Here is a 20,046-nt window from a genome sequence, read left to right as displayed (position 1 = left end):
TATCTACGTTTTGCTAGAAAATGAAAAAAATCTATCGAGTGGAAGTTTGATTTTTTTCTCAAACTGACTGTTTGAATTCCACTTTTTGAGCTTACCTTTTTGCTGTACGACAGTTTCAAATGTGTTTTACCAGGGTTAAGTTTTCCAAAAAGATGGCAAAACTAGGAATTATTTATGCAACAGACGCACTTCTACAAAATGTGACTCATATCGTTATCCTCCGTTTACTCATCTTCGATATTTTTAACTATAAACCCTGTAAACCATGCTGAATAACGTGCGCCAATTTTTCGAAATCAGGGTAGTTTTCCACACGCTTTTTCTCTGAAACGAAGTCGGTGACCTTAACTTTTTTTGCGTTTCTGACACAAGTAACTCATCATCTGGCTACAGCAAAAAAATTAAAGAAATCTATCGAGTAGAAAATTTTCGCGCGAACGTCCTTAAGCGGCCACCCATTAAGCGGCCACCCCCCTATTTAAGTGGCCAGTTATCAAAGTCCCGAAATTATTGTCGGTGAAATACTATAAATAAAACCTCTATTAAGCGGCCATCTCTATTAAGCGACCGCGGCCACCTTTTTGCCGTCGCGAAGAAGGTTTTCTTAACCTTATCCAGACCGGGGGGCGGAAAGTGCCCGCGCTGACTTTGAACGTTAATAACTTTTTCAATATTCAACCAAATGCTGCCAAACTTTCCAAATTTATCTAAAATTTATCTGGGAATAATTTGGTAGGATCGGTTGCTAGGATCATTACGGCATGTGTGATTTAGCTTTCTATTTACTGTCATTTCTCCTAGGTCTCCTAGCATACGTACTATGCAAATTCCGATCGCTAATTATTTCATACACTGTACAAAAACCAATTTAGTTTCGTTTCGCTCGTTTCAGCCGTTTCGGCGGTTTCGTTTCGCTCGTTTCGGTGGTTTCTTTTCGTTGTTTCGGGTTTTAGTACATGCCTTCTAAAGGTGTCATGATTCTTACAAAAGATCACAAAAGAATGTCTTGATATAAGAACGTGGAGAGTAACAAAAGCGAACTCCACCAAACTGCAGACCTTTATCAACAAATGCCTGAGATCCATCATGGGCATCCACTGGCCAGAGGTCATAACAAATGAAGAGCTTTGGACAACAACTGAGCAGGAAAGGATCAACATCCAGATAAGAAGGCGAAAGTGGGGTTGGATTGGGCACACCCTCAGGAAAACAAACTGCAATGTCACCAAGCAGGCACTGAGATGGAACCCACAGGGGAAGAGGAGCCGAGGCCGTCCCAGAAACAGCTGGAGGAGGACGGTAGATGACGAGGCGAGCAAAGCAGGCTACACCTGGACGCAGATTGAAAGGATAGCCCAAAACAGAACACGATGGCGAGCAGTGGTTTCCGTGGACCTATGCTCCATGGGGAGCGAAAGGGTTTAACACAAGAATATCAGATTCCCAATTGGACCCCGAAGGTCGCTTCATTTTTCTTGACACCGTTATGCAAGATTCTAAACGATATTTCTTCTTCTTCTTCCTCTCTAGATTCTGCCTTATTAACAGGACCAACGTTACGCGAGCGTGGGACAAAGAAAAATTGTGAGTCCCTGACGGGAATCAAACCCAAGACCTCCCAGATACCGGTTGGGCGCTCTAACCAACTGAGCTACGAGAGACTCGTGGTGAGCTGGGCCATTAACTAGGTTTATATGTGACACGCGTCTTGCAACTGCAAGCTCAGTAATGTCAAAAGCATGATATGTGTAATAAATGAGAGATGGTTGATGTGCAGCTCGGTGAATAAATGAGAAAATATGAAATGTAACGCAAACGTGGGACCCATAATTTCAAGCATTTGAGCCAATTTACATTCCCTCAGACTGGGATGAGCATTGGAACTAACCTTAATCTTGAACGTCAATCATCATAATACATAAACTCGTCAAAATTTGCCCTGTTCCTTACTCGTCTTGACCTTCTCAAATGTGGTATCCATAAACAAAACCGAAGAAAAAGAAAAATTGAACATGGGATAACAAATGAACCACAACATAGCCATTGGTGAACTTTAGGAACTCGTTTTATCATTTTGATGTGTATTGGTGGGTTATATTGGCGGCAACTGTTAGCATGGATATGTAGGGGAAAACAGAGGAATTGAGGGTAAAAAAATATCCAAAAAACTAAGAGCAAATTGACAACAGGCTGGATAGGGAAATCACAGAGTGACAAATAAAGCTTTTATTCAATTACCGTACATAAAATTGAGAATTTTCTTTTTTACCATTTGTTTGGATTTATTACAGCATGTCAATATTGTGGGAGGACTTGAGGTTTTCTGCATTCCTTCATTTCTCTTATGCATGTTTTTTATTCTCAAAAAAACATCATCCTTGTGAAAATATACAGCTCCAGTACAGATAAAGGATTAATAATTATTTTTCTCTGCAGAACTCCTTTTGCTCAACCTAAAGAAACATAAGAGAATAATGTATCAGTCAAATCGAAGGTTCAACATCGCTTCCAGGCACCCCCTGGGCATTTAAATTTTTGGAAAATTTGCATGCAAATTCCCGCCTCCCTAGGCCATTCAAATGCCCCACTACAAGCCCATTTTCAGTGATCAAATGGCCCCACTCCCAGGACAAATTTATAATTAAATTGATAACTGTGTTATCTGTGTAAATTCTTAAGGTCATAAAATTCTGTCTGCATCCTGGCTTTATAAATAGACCACACAGTTTTGTTGCTTTATTCTATAATTAATACATACAAGATAACCAATACATGAGAAAAAGTTGGTCTCGTCAGGAAAGGCAAAAAGGGGTCCGTGACCGGAGCCCCTAACCATGCAGTATTGGATAAGAGCATTGAGCGGACAAAAAGGCTGGGAGTCTTCTCGCTGTATTATGATTTTAAATGGCCTATCAGAGGTATTATGTTTAAACTCGGAGATTGTTATCTTAGCCATGCGTGACTCGTGAGCATTTGGCAAAAATTGTACTTGCCTAAATTGTAATACCGAATGCACTGAACCCTTGGTCTTGGCTGCTATTTCGCCTACTCGGAAAAAGCCATAAAATGCTATCAGAAACATCGCCGTGTAAAGCGTACGCTGGTAAGCCGACCCGGTGGTGTGGCTTAATGACGAAACGAGCTCATGCAACACGGGTCGCGTGATCGGAAGACGCACATCGGGTGAGCCCCGGCGACTCTGCGCTGATAAAAGCTTCCTTAACAAAAATGACTTAGTAGGGTCTGGATAGCTTTTGAGTTTGTGGGCGTAGCTGATCGCGGAGATATACGAAGAAATGGTAGAAGGTGCTAATTTGCTTGCTGACAGATAAGAAATAAATAACGCAACCGCAGCCTGGTCTAATGGCAATGTGGGAATTGAACTGCCACCGAAACGCCTGCAAAATTGGGAGTAAACACTCCAAGCGCGCTGGTAAGACTTCTTTGAACCCTCGGATATACTGGACCCTAGTAAGGCTTTCAGGTTATCGACCACCTCTCTGGCAGTAGGTCCTCTGGCACCGCAGTCGAGAAAAGGTCCGTGTCGGGTGTTAGAGCTTTGAACTCCTCCACCTGGAAACGAGAGAGATAATCGGCCTTTTTGTTTAGAAAACCTGGAATGTGACGAGCACGAAAAAGGATATTAAAGCGCATACAACACAACACTAAACTACGGACCAAAACCATGATGCCTTTTACCTTCGACGTTTGTTTATTAATGATGTCAACGAGGGCGGCATTGTCGGTAAAAAGGATAACGCATTTGTTTGAAATAGTTGGACCCCAAATCTGTAACGCAACTACGATTGGAAATAATTCGAGGGTGGCAATGTTTATAGACTGCCACGCTTGAGGCCAAGCGCCATACAACCAGTGATTGCCAAAAACAGCACCGTACCCTCGAGAACCTGCCGAGTCGGTGTAGAGCTCAAGCGAATTCGATGTTTCTCAAATGTCGTCTAGAAAGAAATACTTCCCGTTATATAACTCTAGAAATTGCAGCCAGACCCACAGGTCATCTTTCGCGGCTTTCGAGAGCCGGATATGGTGCGTGGGACGCTGAATTCCTGTGGTGAGATCAATCAAGCGACGCAAAAAGGCGCGCCCTGGTACAATTACCGAACACGCAAAGTTTAAGAGACCAATTAGGGATTGAATTTCGCGCAGCGTGACCGAGCGCTTACGGAGAAATTCTGATAGCAAATTACGACATTTCTGCAGTTTGTCGACAGGTAAACGAGCTTCCATATTTAGGGAATCAAGAGTAATTCCAGCGAATTGGAGCGTTGCGAAAGGACCAATTGTTTTTTGTGTCGCAATAGGGACACCTAGGTATTTACAAAGGCCCAAAAAACTCGATAAATCGTGGGCACAACGCTCTTCCGTTGCAGTGATAAATAAAAAATCATCGAGAATATGCAAAACTGCAGACGCCTGCAGCTTGGTTATGGCTATCCATTTCAAAGCAGTGCTAAAAGATTCATAAATGCTACAGCTCGTTGAACAACCCATCGGCAAAGCCTTGTCATAATAGTAAAAAATTATTCCATTTCATTCCAAGTAATTCGAAGTCTGCAGGATGAATTGGAATAATACGAAAAGCCGACTTAATGTCAGTTTTGGCCATAAAGCAACCTGGCCCAAAACGTTTAATCACCCTGATAGCATCGGAGATAGTTGCATAATGAATAGAAGAAAATTCCTGTGGTATAAAATCATTAACCGATGAACCTTTGGGATAAGATAAGTGATGAATCATACGGAATTCAGAGGGAACTTTTTTTTCGGAACGATGCCAAGGGGTGAACATCTAAAGTTTTTAAATGGAAGGCGAGCAAAAGGTCCCGCGATCCGACCAGCTCCAAGCTCTTTCTTAAGTTTAAGGGAAACAATCTTAGGGTTTTCCAAAGCGCTTTTTAGATTGGGTGATTCAAATGGCTTTCTTTCGCCATAAAATGGAATAGAAAAGCCGAAACGAAAGCCTTTTAACAAAGTAGATGATAAATGTGCAGGGTAATCAGCAAGAAAAGATTCTAATCTATCCGCCTTTACCGGTGTTACCGGTTTGTGGCTTTGGGCGGTCAGCTTGATCGCCAGCGGAACTTGTTTTAGATTTCCCGCGATACTTAGTTGAGCACTGGCTGGCCGGGTGACGGGACCCACACTTGAAACAAACGTGTTCGTATTTGCAGCCCAAACAGGTTTTGCCCCCGTTAAAGGCCCAGCAAGCTCCTTTGGGAAACTGCTGCCGAACACGATTTGGTGGTTTGTCCCGATCTCTGGTGGCAACGGCTTTCTGACCGATGTTGCGCGCGGAAATCATCGTTTGGAACCAAAGTTCCCAGTGAATATGATCCCATGGGAAAATGATTGGGTCAGATTGCCTTAGAAAACGGAACTGCTCGTCATAACAACACCAGTCACCACCCTTTGCTGAAATGTCACGAACTGTTTCACAATACTTCATTAACTGTGGCGCCGCCTGAGTAAATCATTCGTTGTATACCGATACAAAAATGTTAAAGGCGGTGAGCCATTGATTAATATTAAATGTACGCCGCGGCTTATCGTTGGGCTCTAGACACAGCTTAGGCGTGGCCGATGAATTATCGTTAGTCGATTTAAGGGATAAGAAATAACTATAATTACTAGGAGCTATGAACAACAGAGAGCCCAGGACTATGTATTCTTGCGCCCAGATCTTGGCCTTGGTTTTTGAACTGACTCTCGCCGCCAGACTAATGGCCACGCTACGAAATTCGGTTGTAGGCCGGGGCCCAGTTCCCTCCGTATTTAAAGGAATCTGACCTGCATTTGTCAAAGCCGTCACTTCAGTTTCAACCATCCGAGACACGAGATTTTCTTGCACGCCAGGCACTTGCGCGACATTGTCCCCCAATTCTGGGCTGCCATTGGATGTTGAGGCGGTAGTCAGTGCAGAGTGAACGGCTTGCTGTACAGCAGCTGATAACGTGGCGGTCAGAGCTTCTATATTGACATTTACCATACCCGCGTTTTCAGTTGATGCGGGAGGAGGGTTGATGGCTTGCTCTTGTGGTGCTGCAGGACGGCTGGGAGCACGAGCTGTCTTGGCTGCACGGGTAGAAGCGCGTGTTGACCGTGTTCGTTTCACTGGTGGCATGACTTGTACGAAAGAAAGGGAGAACAAAAACCATGAAAGAAAATTGAGAACAGTGAGTGGTTGGAAGATGTCTATCGTGTGTCAATTACCCCAGTAGAAGGGGGTGCGACCTTGCAGTCGTAAACAGACGCCATGACTGGCGTGTAATCAAGACGAAACGAAAAACGTTTAAGGAAAATAACAAGTTAAATACCCCGTGATAACTTAAACCTTGACAGATATGACGAGTGCGTGGACGCACCTATAAAAATAGGCGATCAAGAAGGTTGTACACTCAAGCTGTCACAAATGTCAGGAAAAAATACCACAGCAGATAAAGACAGGACACACTGTGTCACATTAAACAGCCACGTAGGCAGGACTAGAGTTAACTTGTCCCCACCTAACGTGGACAAAATGAAGGTGCAAGCCACGGTTAACTACTGGCTGCAAACAGAATAGAACTGCTGGGCGTAAAGTAAATGGGGTAATAAAATGGAAAACAGGAATTGTAAAATGTTCGTCACATACTACGATACAGTTTTATTTGGCCAAATGCACTCAAGTGCACACCATCTTTATCATACATTTCCTTCGAGGAATTCCATAATCCTCTATGTTTCCAGAAAACGGCATACGGTAGTGAGGGAATGACTACTTCAGAATATTTGTTCAGTAAAGTCACCCTGTTATTAAACTCCGTAGCCTTATCCCTGTATATTGTCTGGCAAACCACCACACGTTGAACGCCGTAGTCGAGAATGTAAAACTTTGGAAAGATCCTCCAGAAATGAACCCACCGTTGTAGGGTCTAGCCGAGATAAGTCATATGTCCCCAGCTCTAAAATCACAAGGTGGGGCTGGAAGGATTCTACGACACGTAGGTCGAAAGCAAGAACCCTAGCTATATTTCTCCCTCCTCTGCCGTGCCACTTCACAATGATCGGCTGATCTGTTATGCCCAGCGATAGAGTTAGGTTGGACGAAGAAACTATGAAGCTTTGCAACCGGTGAACGAAAGAATGACCGAGAATTAGAACCCTTGGGTCATTCATGTTCTAAAATTAAAAAAGAATGGGAGGATAGGTGGTTTGCAATGTGAACCGTCGAAAATTATCATCTAAAGGTAACAGTAACAAACTGAGTTTACTTGCCTGAACTGGAGAAATGAAATAGACTCTGAACGGAGAAGAAAGCAAACGAGAAAATTCTTTAATCTAAAAAACGTCATTTGTGTGCGCAGGCAGGCTGTATCAAGGAATCCTTAAAACGTCATTTGTGTGCGCATGCGGGCTGTATCAAGTAATCTTAAAAATCTCAATTGTGTGCGCACGAGAGCTGTATCAACTAATATTAACTAGTGGTAACCACAGGTTAGAAAGTGCGGGCCTCGATGCAGTTAAGAGAAGGTACTGGGAGGGAAGTGTTTCAGACAGTGTCGATTAATCACTGGACAAAAGAAAATTATTCCGAGTCAGGTCGAGTAACGCGTCACGCTAAAGTCACGAATGTTTTTTATCGTTTCCTATTGCCGCGAACCAATCAGAGTTGTTTTTTGATTGACAGTTTTGCGAAGTGTAGTCGAGCACGCGGTGTGAATTGAGACGTGGTTTTCCTCCGTCGGAAACTCGCTTTGTTGTCAGTGTTATAAGGAATTTCTCGAGAATAACCGTTGTTGGAATCATTCACTTTGCCGTAGTTTATCTGTGATACAATCACAGCAGATCTTCTCAAAAGCAACACCTATAAAACAACGTCTGCAAAACGTAATGTCTGCAAGGCAGAAGCCTCGATCTAATGTGACAAACTGTTGATTTTTTGCATTCTTATCGCTTTTGGAAACAAGATTTTTCTCTTCCGGTGTTACGACAAACTGTCGTGATTGACACATTTTTTGCATTCCGATCGTTCTTAGTGGAAGAACAAAATTTTCAACTTCCGGTTTGCAGATAGCCTTTATAAACGTGGCGCGCACGCGTAATACGCAATCCGCTGGTCACTGTCAAGATTAGGGTTGCGGGCCTCTCTTGGGCCCGCAACAACGACATTTGTGTGCGCACGAAGGTTGTATCAAATAATCTTAAAAACGTCATTTGTGTGCGGACGCGGGCTGTATCAAGTAATCTTAAAAATCTCATTTGTGAGCGCACGCGGGCTGTATCAACTAATCTTTAAAACGTCATTGGTGTGTGCCCGCGGGCTGTATCAAGTAATCTTCAAAACGTCATCTGTGTGCGCAAGCGGGCTGTATGAAGTAATCTTAATCAAAGGCGCTTTGTTAGCCCACTCGTGAATGAGAATACTAAATGTATTGGTGTAGAGCTATGAAATGATTCTGTCTTTTTGTGAGCGGCATGTTAGTATAGAAGTTGTTTGAAGGGAGATATGATCACGTTGGTTCCTTGTGTTTACAGCGGACGCGGATAATCCATTCAAAAGCCTTCGTTATATAACACTAATTTCTACCTTAAAGTGCAAGCTTGCTAACGCGTTGTGTAGTGGTAATGCGTTGGCCCTACAGTCCAGCGGCCCGGGTTCGATTCTCAGCGGGGACGGTTAATTTTTTTTTACGACAATCTATTTTACAATTTTATACGACGTCTTTTTTTTCTTTCTCCTTTTTTATGAATCTATTAGAGATGCAAATCAAGTACTATACAGTATATTATTAAAAGGCAACAAAATTCGTCAGTTTGGCGAGCTTTTTTACGATAAATTATTTACGTATCATGACTATCGATTATCATACAATACGCTTGGAACTATAAAACATTCAGAGACTGCTAAAATTGGACTTTATTCATACAATTGTCCTGAAATCAACCTTTTAATACCCAACACAGTCGCAGTCCACAGTTCGTGCCTGGAAAATCTAAAAATTCCATCAAAACACGGAATATCAGTTCAGTGCTTCGAAGATTTTCATATTTTCTCTAAGATTATTTCTTCTATTTGTCATGTGAAATTCTTAAGAGCTATAAATCGAGCCATTCGAAGAAGCTTTTATACATACAAGCCATTAAACTTTGAACCTACGGTTTCGGTCAGCGGGCTAACAACAACACAAAGTAACCTATATGCTAATTTTCAGCCCAAATGATCAGTACGCCGAAGTTGTCAAGCGGTTAGGGGTTTGGTCTTCAAAACCATAGTTGATGTTAGGAGTCGCCGGTTCAAACCTCAGAAGTGTGAAACAAAAAGTTTAAAAAAAAACAAGGAAAATTAATTTATAATTTAATGCATAATTTATTATTCATAAATTAAAGTTAACAGCCCATAATTTAATCTATAAATTATTATTCATAAATTAATGTTAACAGCCCATAGACCGACCTACCGACCGACTGACCGAGTGAAAATTTGCATATCACTTTCCATAACCATAATAATAATAACGAATAATAACGAATTTTTAAACAGGATGACCCTTCAGTACATGAGTACTGTTATCAAAGGGGTCCTGTAAAAAGAAAAATATATAACAATATAAAAATAAATCATATAAAAGGATAAAAAGTTAAAAAGTTAAAAATCTATTAAATTATGCTTACCTAACCTATAAAAGTAATTCGTTTAAAGACTGCCTAATAAAACCCTGCTGCTAGTTTGCCTAGTTTTTAAAGGTAAAGAATTAAAAATATTTGCACCAGAGAAATAAAAACTTTTTCGTGGAAATTCAAGTTTCACTTTAGGTAGAACAACAGTGGCTCTACAGTTCCTCGTATCACGATTATGAGTTAAAAAATTAAAATAGTTTTTAAAAGGGGTGAAAACGTTGCCTTGTAGGCAGTCAAAAACAAAATTACAGGCTTTTCTCATTAGAGTGTTCTCGACTGTGGGTAGGCGGAGTTCACAAGTGAGACATGTAGTATTTGGCAGAATGGTCCTGTGACTTCGTTGTTCCAGGTCTCTGATTTTGCGCTTGCGTGTTTCTGACCAACCAAGCGTACTTTGACCACAGTAGAGTGAATTCGTGTAACCCGTTTTTTATATGTTAATGAGCCGTATAATATTCTAATGTTTGTGTACAATAAAACAATACACGAGTGGTCAGAAAACCTCAAAGAAATCACTTTAATTGTTATGCATAAAATAAGTATGAACAGGAAAAGTTTCCTCCTTCTTTAAACACTTTAAGAACATGTTCCACCTAAATCGAAAAATTAGCGATCTGGTTCAAAATACGCAGAATTTAGTCATTTGACGTTGTTGTTTTTCAGAAGACGAGAAAGAAATTTGGCAAGAGTTATAGAGCACGTGCACAGCTATTTTGCTGCTCATTAAACCTTTTGTTTGCTAAACAAAAGTTGTTTGCCATCGTGGGTTGCTGAAGCTCCCCATTGGATTAGCGTGCGCAAAATTGAGTTGCAGTCAAATTTAATTTTATGGTATAATTTTTGTTTTCCTTTACGCGATTTTTAATATATTTTTTTCTAAAATCGCAAAACAAATCAAGTCATGATAAATTTGAAGCCCCCTTATCTGGTTCGTTTTTTTCATGTTGGTAAATGCTTGCATTCTAACCTGACTTACACACATGCAAATTTTCACAAATACTTAAGATTTGTCCGTAATTCTCTGTTTTCCTGTACAGCTCATTAAAATAGTACAGGGCGCATTAGCATATTAAAAACGGGTTACACGAATTCACTCTAGTAAGTGAAAATGGGCATAATCATTGTCCTGTAAATGCGTTCAGCGCTAAAGACATCAATGTTAGAACGGATTCGTCGTAATAAGTTTACTCTCCCAGCTGCTTTTTTGTACGTTTTGAAAAAGTGCGTGTCAAGATTTAGTGTGGGATCTAGATGAACGCCGAGGTATTTGTAGGTTGTTGTCGTGTTTATGCGGCATCCGATCCGTACTCGTTTCATTACATTCACGAGTAAAAATGTTATTTATGCGTGTTTATGCGGCATCCATCCATACTCGTTTCATTACATTCACGAGTAAAAATGCTATTTGTGTGTGCACGTAGCCTGTATAAAGTAATCTTTAAAACGTCATTTGTATGTGCACGTGAGCTGTATCAAGTAAACTTAAAAACGTCATTTGTGTGTGTACGTGGGCTGTATCAAGTAATTTCAAAAACGTCAATTGTTTGCGCACGCGGGCTGTATCAAGTAATCTTAATCAAAAGCCCTCTGGGCTTAATGTCTCGTAACTTTTTCAGAGTTTAATTTATTTGAAAATAGATCGCTTTTCACGTCTATTTATTGCTTGAAAAGATATCGAAAATTAAAAAGCGTGCATCTAACATAAAGAAACATTTAGACTCCTCACCCCTAAAATTTGAACTAAAACTAAAGCTACTTTTGTCGCTCGATAAAAGTTGTGACATTCACAACGCGATAAACGAAACTCTTGATTCACTTGTCAATTCAGAAACCTTTGTCGTGTATGCTTGCGCTGAACTTCACGATTTCACAGTTAAAGATAATAACAAACGTTTACTCTAACTACAAAAGGTCCTCACGCGAAAGGCTCAAAATCCAACTAAAAATATATATATAAGATTACATGCTTAATCAAAAGCCCTCTGGGCTCTCAGGTATATTTATTGCTTGCAAAGATATAGAAAATTGAAAAGCGTTTATCTAACATAAAAAAATAAAATTCAAAGTACACTTCAGCATCTGGCCGTTCAACGGCGTTGAACAGTTATAGGACTCCAATAACAGCAGAAAAAGCGGATGACAGACAGATACTTAGCTAGCTGTGGAAAAACGCTGTATTGCACTTTGGTTTTCCAAGCATTCATTCTACTGTATACTTACACTATGACTCCATTTGCTTTCTTCACGCTATATCAAGTATTGCTTTGGGTGTTTATTCGTGACCGCTTAGCCTGTTGTGTGATAATGACATGCGAGTGGTGATGATTTTGTTAATTCTTATAACCTCTTCTCCTGATTTAGTATTGATATTGTGAGGCGAAATTTAATTTTTGGTCACTCTTGAGCCGGTCTTAACGTTTTTGTAAGAACGTGTAACAGTCATTTTCTTCGCTATTTTCGGCCGGCCCGCGCTTTGACTCCGGCCTTCTTCTAAAAGAACTCATCAATATAATTTCTCTCTTTCGGTCAGCACATTGTATTATGCGTTTCTAATAACCTGGTGTATTTCATTCTTCTTCTACGCGTTTTCTGCTTGAGTTACAAGTAATTTTCGTTGATTTTCAGTACAATCTTGTCGCAAAGGTTAGAATGTTATTTTAACAACGTAAAACTTGTCTGTATTTTTCTTGATAACTGCTGGCTGCAGCTCAAATATATCCAAAATTGAAAACCGTGCAGCTAATTTAAAAACAATGCGTCACATGTACGTGTATTTCTCTTTAGCGCTTCATTCATCCACTGAAAAGGCTGTTGTTGTCGTCTATAAAAGTTGTGTTATATTGTAGCGTGGAATTCACAGCAGGATATATGAAGCTGCATGTAGACTAGTGCCTATAGACTCGGGTCAATCTTCGGGTCCAAAAAATACAAAACAAGGTAAATTGTTTTGCGCTTTAGATTGACATTTCTGCTCTTCAATCCTAAGAAAACGCATCAAATATAATTTCCCTCTTTCGGTCATACATTGAGTTCTACCTTTACCTCAGAGCCGAGTGTAAAAGAGGATTTGCAAATCGAAAGTGTAAATGTTTCTCTCGATGAATCAGAACCGCCTGAGAAAAGAAAGGCAAAAAAGTACGACTCCAGACTGGCAGAGTTCTTTTATTGAAATGTGGGAAAAAAGTATGGAACAGCACAACGCAAGATTTGAACGATCGGCTGAAATGTTCCGTGACGCCCTGAGCATGCAAATGGAACAAACAAACGCCACTGTTGACATTTTTAAAGATTTGGCATCAAAATAATTGTATTTATCTAATCGTTTATCTTCTGTTATTTAATCGTTGTTATTCGTGCCACAAAGGTCACCCCTTTATTTAAAATACAAATGTTGTGCAAAACTCACGTAGCAATCAAAGTCTTTTTTAGGATTTTAGGATGCTCGTTTTTTGTTCAACCTTTTTCAACGCAATTCTCCAACGAACTTTCAACATGCCAAATGCTCGTTCCACTACAGATCGTAGCGCACCAAACTTTAGGTTTTAAACTTTCTCTGCTCCTGAGTCAGGCGTCCTCTGTCCGGGTAGGGTTTCACTAGCCAGTTCGTTAGCAGATAGGCACTGTTGCCAGCTAAAAGGGGCCTTATTTCTGTTCCATTTATGTTGCCTGCTGGACCACTAAGAATTTGTTTTAGAAACATTATCTGTTCTTTGATATGAAATTCCGGCGGCCTCAGATCACAAAGCAAATGTTGACATGTCGGGAAAATTCCGCGGCCTCACAAAGCAAATGTTGACATGGTTGCACAAATGTTGACATGGCGGCAAAATTCGGCCGGCTCAGAAAGCAAACACGCATGGAATGCACCTTTCCCCCTGTAGAATATTCTCGTGTCGTCATGACAACGTCATTACGTCACGAGACAAAAACGTCAGTTGTGTGCGCATGTGGGCTGTATCAAGTAATCTAAAAAACGTCATTTGTGTGCGCACGAAGGTTGTATCAAGAAATCTAAAAAATCTCATTTGTGTGCAGACGCGGGATATATAAATCTCAATTGTGTGCGCACGCGGGCTGTATCAACTAATATTAACAACGTCATTTGTGTATGCACGAAGGTTTTATCAAATAATCTTAAAAGCGTCATTTGTGTACGGACGCGGCCTGTACCAAGTAATCTTAAAAATCTCATTTGTGGGCGCACGCGGGCTGTATGAACTAATCTTTAAAACGTCATTGGTGTGTGCCCGCGGGCTGTATCAAGTAATCTTCAAAACGTCATTTGTGTGCGCAAGCGGGCTGTATGAAGTAATGTTAAAAATGTTATTTGTGTGTGCACGTAGCCTGTATAAAGTAATCTTTAAAACGTCATTTGTATGTGCACGTGAGCTGTATCAAGTAATATTAAAAACGTCATTGGTGTGTGTACGTGGGCTGTATTAAGTAATCTTTAAAACGTCATTTGTGTGCGCAGGTGGACTGTATCAAGTAATCCTATGATCGTCAATTGTGTGCGCACGCGGACTGTATCAAGTAATCTAAAAAACGTCATTTGTGTGCGCACGCGGGCTGTATCAAGTAATCTTTAAAACGTCATTTGTGTGCGCAACGTGGGTTATATCAAGTTATTTTAAAAACGTCATTTGTGCGCGCACGCGTGTTTAATCAAGTTATATTAAAAACGTCATTTGTTTGCACATTTAAACTGCATCAAGTAATATTAAAAACGTTGTTTGTTTGCTTATGCGGGCTGTATCAAGTAATGTTAAAAACGTCTTTTGTGTGCGCACGCAGGCTGTATCAAGTAATCTTTAGAACGCCATTTGTGTGCGCATGCAAGCTGTATCAAGTAATTTTAAAAACGTCATTTGTGTGGATATTTAAAGTGTATCAAGAAATATTAAAAACGCCATTTTCCGGCGCAAGCGGACTAAATAAAGTGATCTTTAAACCGTCAATATTGTGCGCACCTGGACTGTATCAAGAAGTCTAAAATAGCTCACTTCTGTGCGCACGCGGGCTGTATCAAGTAATCTTAAAAATTTGATTTGTTTGCAAACGCGGAAAGTACGAAGTAATTTTTAAAACATTATTTGTGCGCGAATGGGGGCGGTAACAAGTAATCTTAAAAATGTCATTTGTGTGCGCACGCGGGTTGTATCCAGTGATCTTAATAACGTCTTTTGTGAGCGCGTGCAGGCTGCATCAAGTGATTTTAAAAACGTCATTTGTGTGAGCACGCGGGCTTTATCAAGAAATTTTAAATACGTCATTTGCGCGCGCACGTAGACTGTATCAAGAAATCTTCAAAACGTCATTTGTGTGCGCACGCTGGCTGTATGAACTAATTTTAAAAAGGTCGTTTCTGATATCACGTGGGCTATATCAAGTAATCTTTAGAACGTGATTTGCGTACGCACGCGGGCTGTATCAAGTAATCTTAAAAACTTAATTTGCGTGTGTACATGTGCTGTATCAAGTAATCTTTAAAACGTCACTTGCGCGCGCGCGTGGGCTGTATCAACTAATCTTAACAACGTCATTTGTGTGCGCACGAATATGTATCAAGTAAACTTAAAAAGGTCATTTGTGTGCGGACGCGGGCTCTAACAAGTAATTTCAAAAACGTCATTTGTGCGCGAACGCGGGCTGTAACAAGTAATCTTTAAAACGCCATTTGTATGTGCACGTGGGTTGTATCAAGTAATCTTTAATACGTCATTAGTGTGCGCACGAGGGCTGTATCAAGTAATCTTAAAAACGTCATTTGTTTGCGCATGCGGGCCGTATCAGGTAATCTTAAAAACTTCATTTGTGTGCGCATGCAGGCTGTATCAAGTAATCTTAAAAATCTCAATTGTGTGCGCACGCAGGCTGTATCAAGTAATCTTTAAAACGTCATTTGTGTGCGCACGAGGGCTGTATCAAGTCATCTTAAAAATCTCAATTGTGTGCGCACGCGGGCTGTATCAACTAATATTAACAACGCCATTTGTGTGCGCACGAAGGTTGTATCAAGTAATCTTTAAAATGTCATTTGTGTGCGCAACGTGGACTATATAGAGTTATTTTAAAAACGTCATTTGTGCGGGCACGCGTGTTTAATCAAGTAATATTAAAATCGTCATTTGTTTGCACAGTTAAACTGTATCAAGTAATAATAAAACGTCATTTGTGTGCGCACGCAAGCTATATCAAGTAATCTTAAAAAAAGTCATCGGTGCGCACATTTAAACTACATCAAGTAATATTAAAAACGTTGTTTGTTTGCTTTTGCGGGCTGTATCAAGTAATGTTGAAAACGTCTTTTCTGTGCGCACGCAGGCTGTATCAAGTACTCAAGTGAATTAAGGAATGGGTCAGGCTAAATTTTGGAGGGGGGGTGGTCTAATCTAAAAGTTATTTAAGCTTTCGCTTAGAAAATTGCATATGGTAAAGTGTTTGTACGAAATGTTTCAGTTTTTGGTTTAGAGGTCATTCCTGCTTGGTCACGTGACATGCCACACCCAAATTATTGATATAAATTTCAAACCAAATTTAAGAGAACTTGCAGGTATAATAATTGACTAATTTTGATATCTGCGAATCGCTGTAACTACCAAGTATGAAGAACTAATCGGGGATTTACAATTTTTTTTCTTTTGTTTCAATTACAACGCCTTACCTTGGAGAGGGACTGGGACTAGGCAAAAATAGGAAATAATGAAGAAATAATAAACATTTTTCAAAATCCCCGTTTAGCAGGACGTTTAGCTAGGTGAGGTAAAGGTTTTGAGGGAAAAATCGAGAGTTTTCTTGTACATTTACATCCTGTAACTTAGTTGCTCATAATTTTTACATTTAAGGGCGTGGTCAGTCACGTGACAACTTAGGGCTGAGCCAATCATTGGAAAGTTTCATTTCCAATATAAACAAACAAAAAGAAGCAAAGTGTTTGAGAAAAGGAACAAGTCACAAAGAAATGACCAAAACGTCGCATGAGAACAAGAACCATTCCTTAATTCACATGAGTAATCTTAAAAACTTCATTTGTGTGCGTATGCAAGCTGTATCAAGTAATTTTAAAAACGTCATTTGTGTGGACATTTAAAGTGCATCATGAAATATTAAAAACGTCATTTTCCGGAGCACGCGGACTAGATAGAGTGATCTCTAAACCGTCAATATTGTGCGCACCTGGCCTGTATCAAGAAGTCTTAAATAGCTGACTTCTGTGCGGACGCGGACTGTATCAAGTAATTTTAAAACCATCATTTGTGTGCGAACGCGGGTTGTATCAAGTTATCTTAAAAAATTTGATTTGTTTGCACACGCGCAAAGTACGAAGTAATTTTAAAAACATTATTTGTGCACAAATGGGGGCGGTAACAAGTAATCTTAAAAATGACATTTGTGTGCGCACGCGGGTTGTATCCAGTGATCTTAAAAACGTCTTTTGTGAGCGCGTGCAGGCTGCATCAAGTGATTTTAAAAAGGTCATTGTGTGCGCACGCGGACGTTATCAAGTAAACTTAAAAACGTCATTTGTGTGCGGACGCGGGCTCTAACAAGTAATCTTAAAAATCCCATTTGTGCGCGCACGCGGGCTGTATCAAGTGGTCTTTAAAACGTCATTTGTTTGCGCATGCGGGCTGTATCAGGTAATCTTAAACTTCATTTGTGTGCGCATGCAGGCTGTATCAAGTAATCTTAAAAATCTCAATTGTGTGCGCACGCGGGCTGTATCAAGTAATCTTTAAAACGTCATTTGTGTGCGCACGAGGGCTGTATCAAGTAATCTTAAAATCGTCATTTGTGTGCGCATGCAGGCTGTATCATTTAATCTTTAAAATGTCATTGGTGTGTGTCCGCGGGCTGTATCAACTAATCTTCCAAACCTCATATGTGTGCGCAAGCGGGCTGTATGAAGTAATCTTAAAAATGTTATTTGTGCGTACACGCAGCCTGTATAGAGTAATCTTTAAAACGTCATTTGTATATGCACGTGAGCTGTATCAAGTAATCTTGAAAACGTCATTTGTGTGCGCAACGTGGCTATATAGAGTTATTTTAATAACGTCATTTGTGCGCGCACGCGTGTTTAATCAAGTAATATTAAAACGTCATTTTTTGGCACAGTTGAACTGTATCAAGCAATAATAAAAAAGTCATTTGTGTGCGCACGCAAGCTATATCAAGTAATCTTAAAAAGGTCATCGGTGCGCACATTTAAACTGCATCAAGTAATATTTAAAACGTTGTTTGTTTGCTTATGCGGGCTGTATCAAGTAATGTAACTTCTTTTCTGTGCGCACGCAGGCTGTATCACGTAATCTTAAAAACGTCATTTGTGTGCGTATGCAAGCTGTATCAAGTAATTTTAAAAACGTCATTGTGTGGACATTTAAAGTGTATCATGAAATATTAAAAACACCAATTTCCGGCGCACGCGGACTAAATAAAGAGATCTTTAACCGTCAATATTGTGCGCACCTGGACTGTATCAAGAAGTCTTAAATAGCTCACTTCTGTGCGCACGCGGGCTGTATCAAGTAATTTTAAAACCGTCATTTGTGTGAGAACGCGGGCTGTATCAATTTATCTTAAAAATTTGAGTTGTTTGCACACGCGGACCGTATGAAGTAATTTTAAAAACATTATTTGTGTACGCATGGGGGCTGTATCAAGTAATCTTAAATAGTCATTTGTGTGCGCACGCGGGTTGTATCAAATAATCTTAAATCGTAATTTGTGCGCGCATGTTGGCTGTATCAAGTAATGTTTAAAACGTCATTTGTGAGCGCAACGTGGGCTATATAGAGTTTTAAAAACGTCATTGGTGCGCGCACGCATGTTTAATCAAGTAATATTAAAAACGTCATTTGTTTGCACAGTTAAACTGTATCAAGTAATAATAAAAACGTCATTTGTGTGCGCACGCAAGCAATATCAAGTAATCCTAAGAACGTCATCTGTGCGCACATTTAAACTGCATCAAGTAATTTGTTTGTTTGCTTATGCGGGCTGTATCAAGTAATACTTAAAAACGTCATTTGTGTGCGTATGCAAGCCGTATCAAGTAATTTTAAAAACGTCATTTGTTTGGACATTTAAAGTGTATCATGAAATATTAAAAACGCCATTTTCCGGCGCACGCGGACTAAATAAACTGATCTTTAAACCGTCAATTTTGTGCTCACCTGGACTGTATCAAAAAGTCTTAAATAGCTCACTTCTGTGCGCACGCGGGCTGTATCAAGTAATTTTAAAACCGTTATTTGTGTGCCAACGCGGGCTGTATCAAGTAATCTTAAAAATTTGATTTGATTGCACACGCGGAAAGTACGAAGTAATTTTAAAATCATTATTTGTGTGCAAATGGGGGCTGTATCAAGTAATCTTAAAAATGCCATTTGTGTGCGCACGCGGGTTGTATCCAGTGATCTTAAAAACGTCTTTTGTGTGCGCGCGCAGGCTGCATCAAGTAATCTTTAAATCGTCATTTGTGTGAGAACACGGGCTGTATCAATTTATCTTTAAAATTTGATTTCTTTGCACACGTGGACCGTATGAAGTAATCTTAAAAATCCCATTTGTGTGCGCATGTTGGCTGTATCAAGAAATCTTTAAAACGTCATTTGTGTGCGCACGAGGGTTGTATCAAGTAATCTTTAAAACATAATTTGTGCGCGCTCGCGGGTTGTATCAAATTCTCTTAAATCGTAATTTGTGAACGCACAATAATAATAATAATAAAAACGTCATTTGTGTGCGCACGCAAGCTATATCAAGTAATCCTAAAATCGTCATCTGTGTGCACATTTAAACTGCATCAAGTAATTTGTTTGTTTGCTTAGTACAAACGTCTTTTCTGTGCGCACGCAGGTTGTATCAAGTAATCTTCAAAACGTCAATCGTGTGCGCAAGCGGGCTGTATGAAGTAATCTTAAAAACGTTATTTGTGTGTGCACGTGGGCTGTATAAAGTAATCGTTAATACGTCATTTGTATGGTTTTGATGAGAAGGTTTTGATCAGAAGCTTTTATCATTTCCTCACTGCAACACCGCAATTTTTAGCAGAGTGAACGAGTTTGTGGAAAATAGTGTTTTCAGCCCGAGATGAGAAGGTTTTGTCATTTCTTTACTGGGGCACCACATTCTCGCCGTTTTGAGCAAAGTGAAAGGGTTGGTGGAAAACAGCGTTTTCTACCCGACATCAGAAGGTTTGTCTTTTCCTCACTGGAACGCCGTATTCTAGCAATTTTTGGAAAGTCAACGAATTTGTGGAAAATGGTGTTTTCAGCCCGCGATGAGAAGGTTTTGTCATTTCTGCACTGGGGCGCCATATTCTTGCCGTTTATAGCAAAGTGAACGAGTTTGTTAAAAACA

Source organism: Oculina patagonica, chromosome 2 (assembly GCF_052425735.1).
Source record: "Oculina patagonica isolate OP01 chromosome 2, crgOcupat, whole genome shotgun sequence".
Taxonomy (NCBI): domain Eukaryota; kingdom Metazoa; phylum Cnidaria; class Anthozoa; order Scleractinia; family Oculinidae; genus Oculina; species Oculina patagonica.
This window is presented reverse-complemented; position numbering follows the sequence as displayed.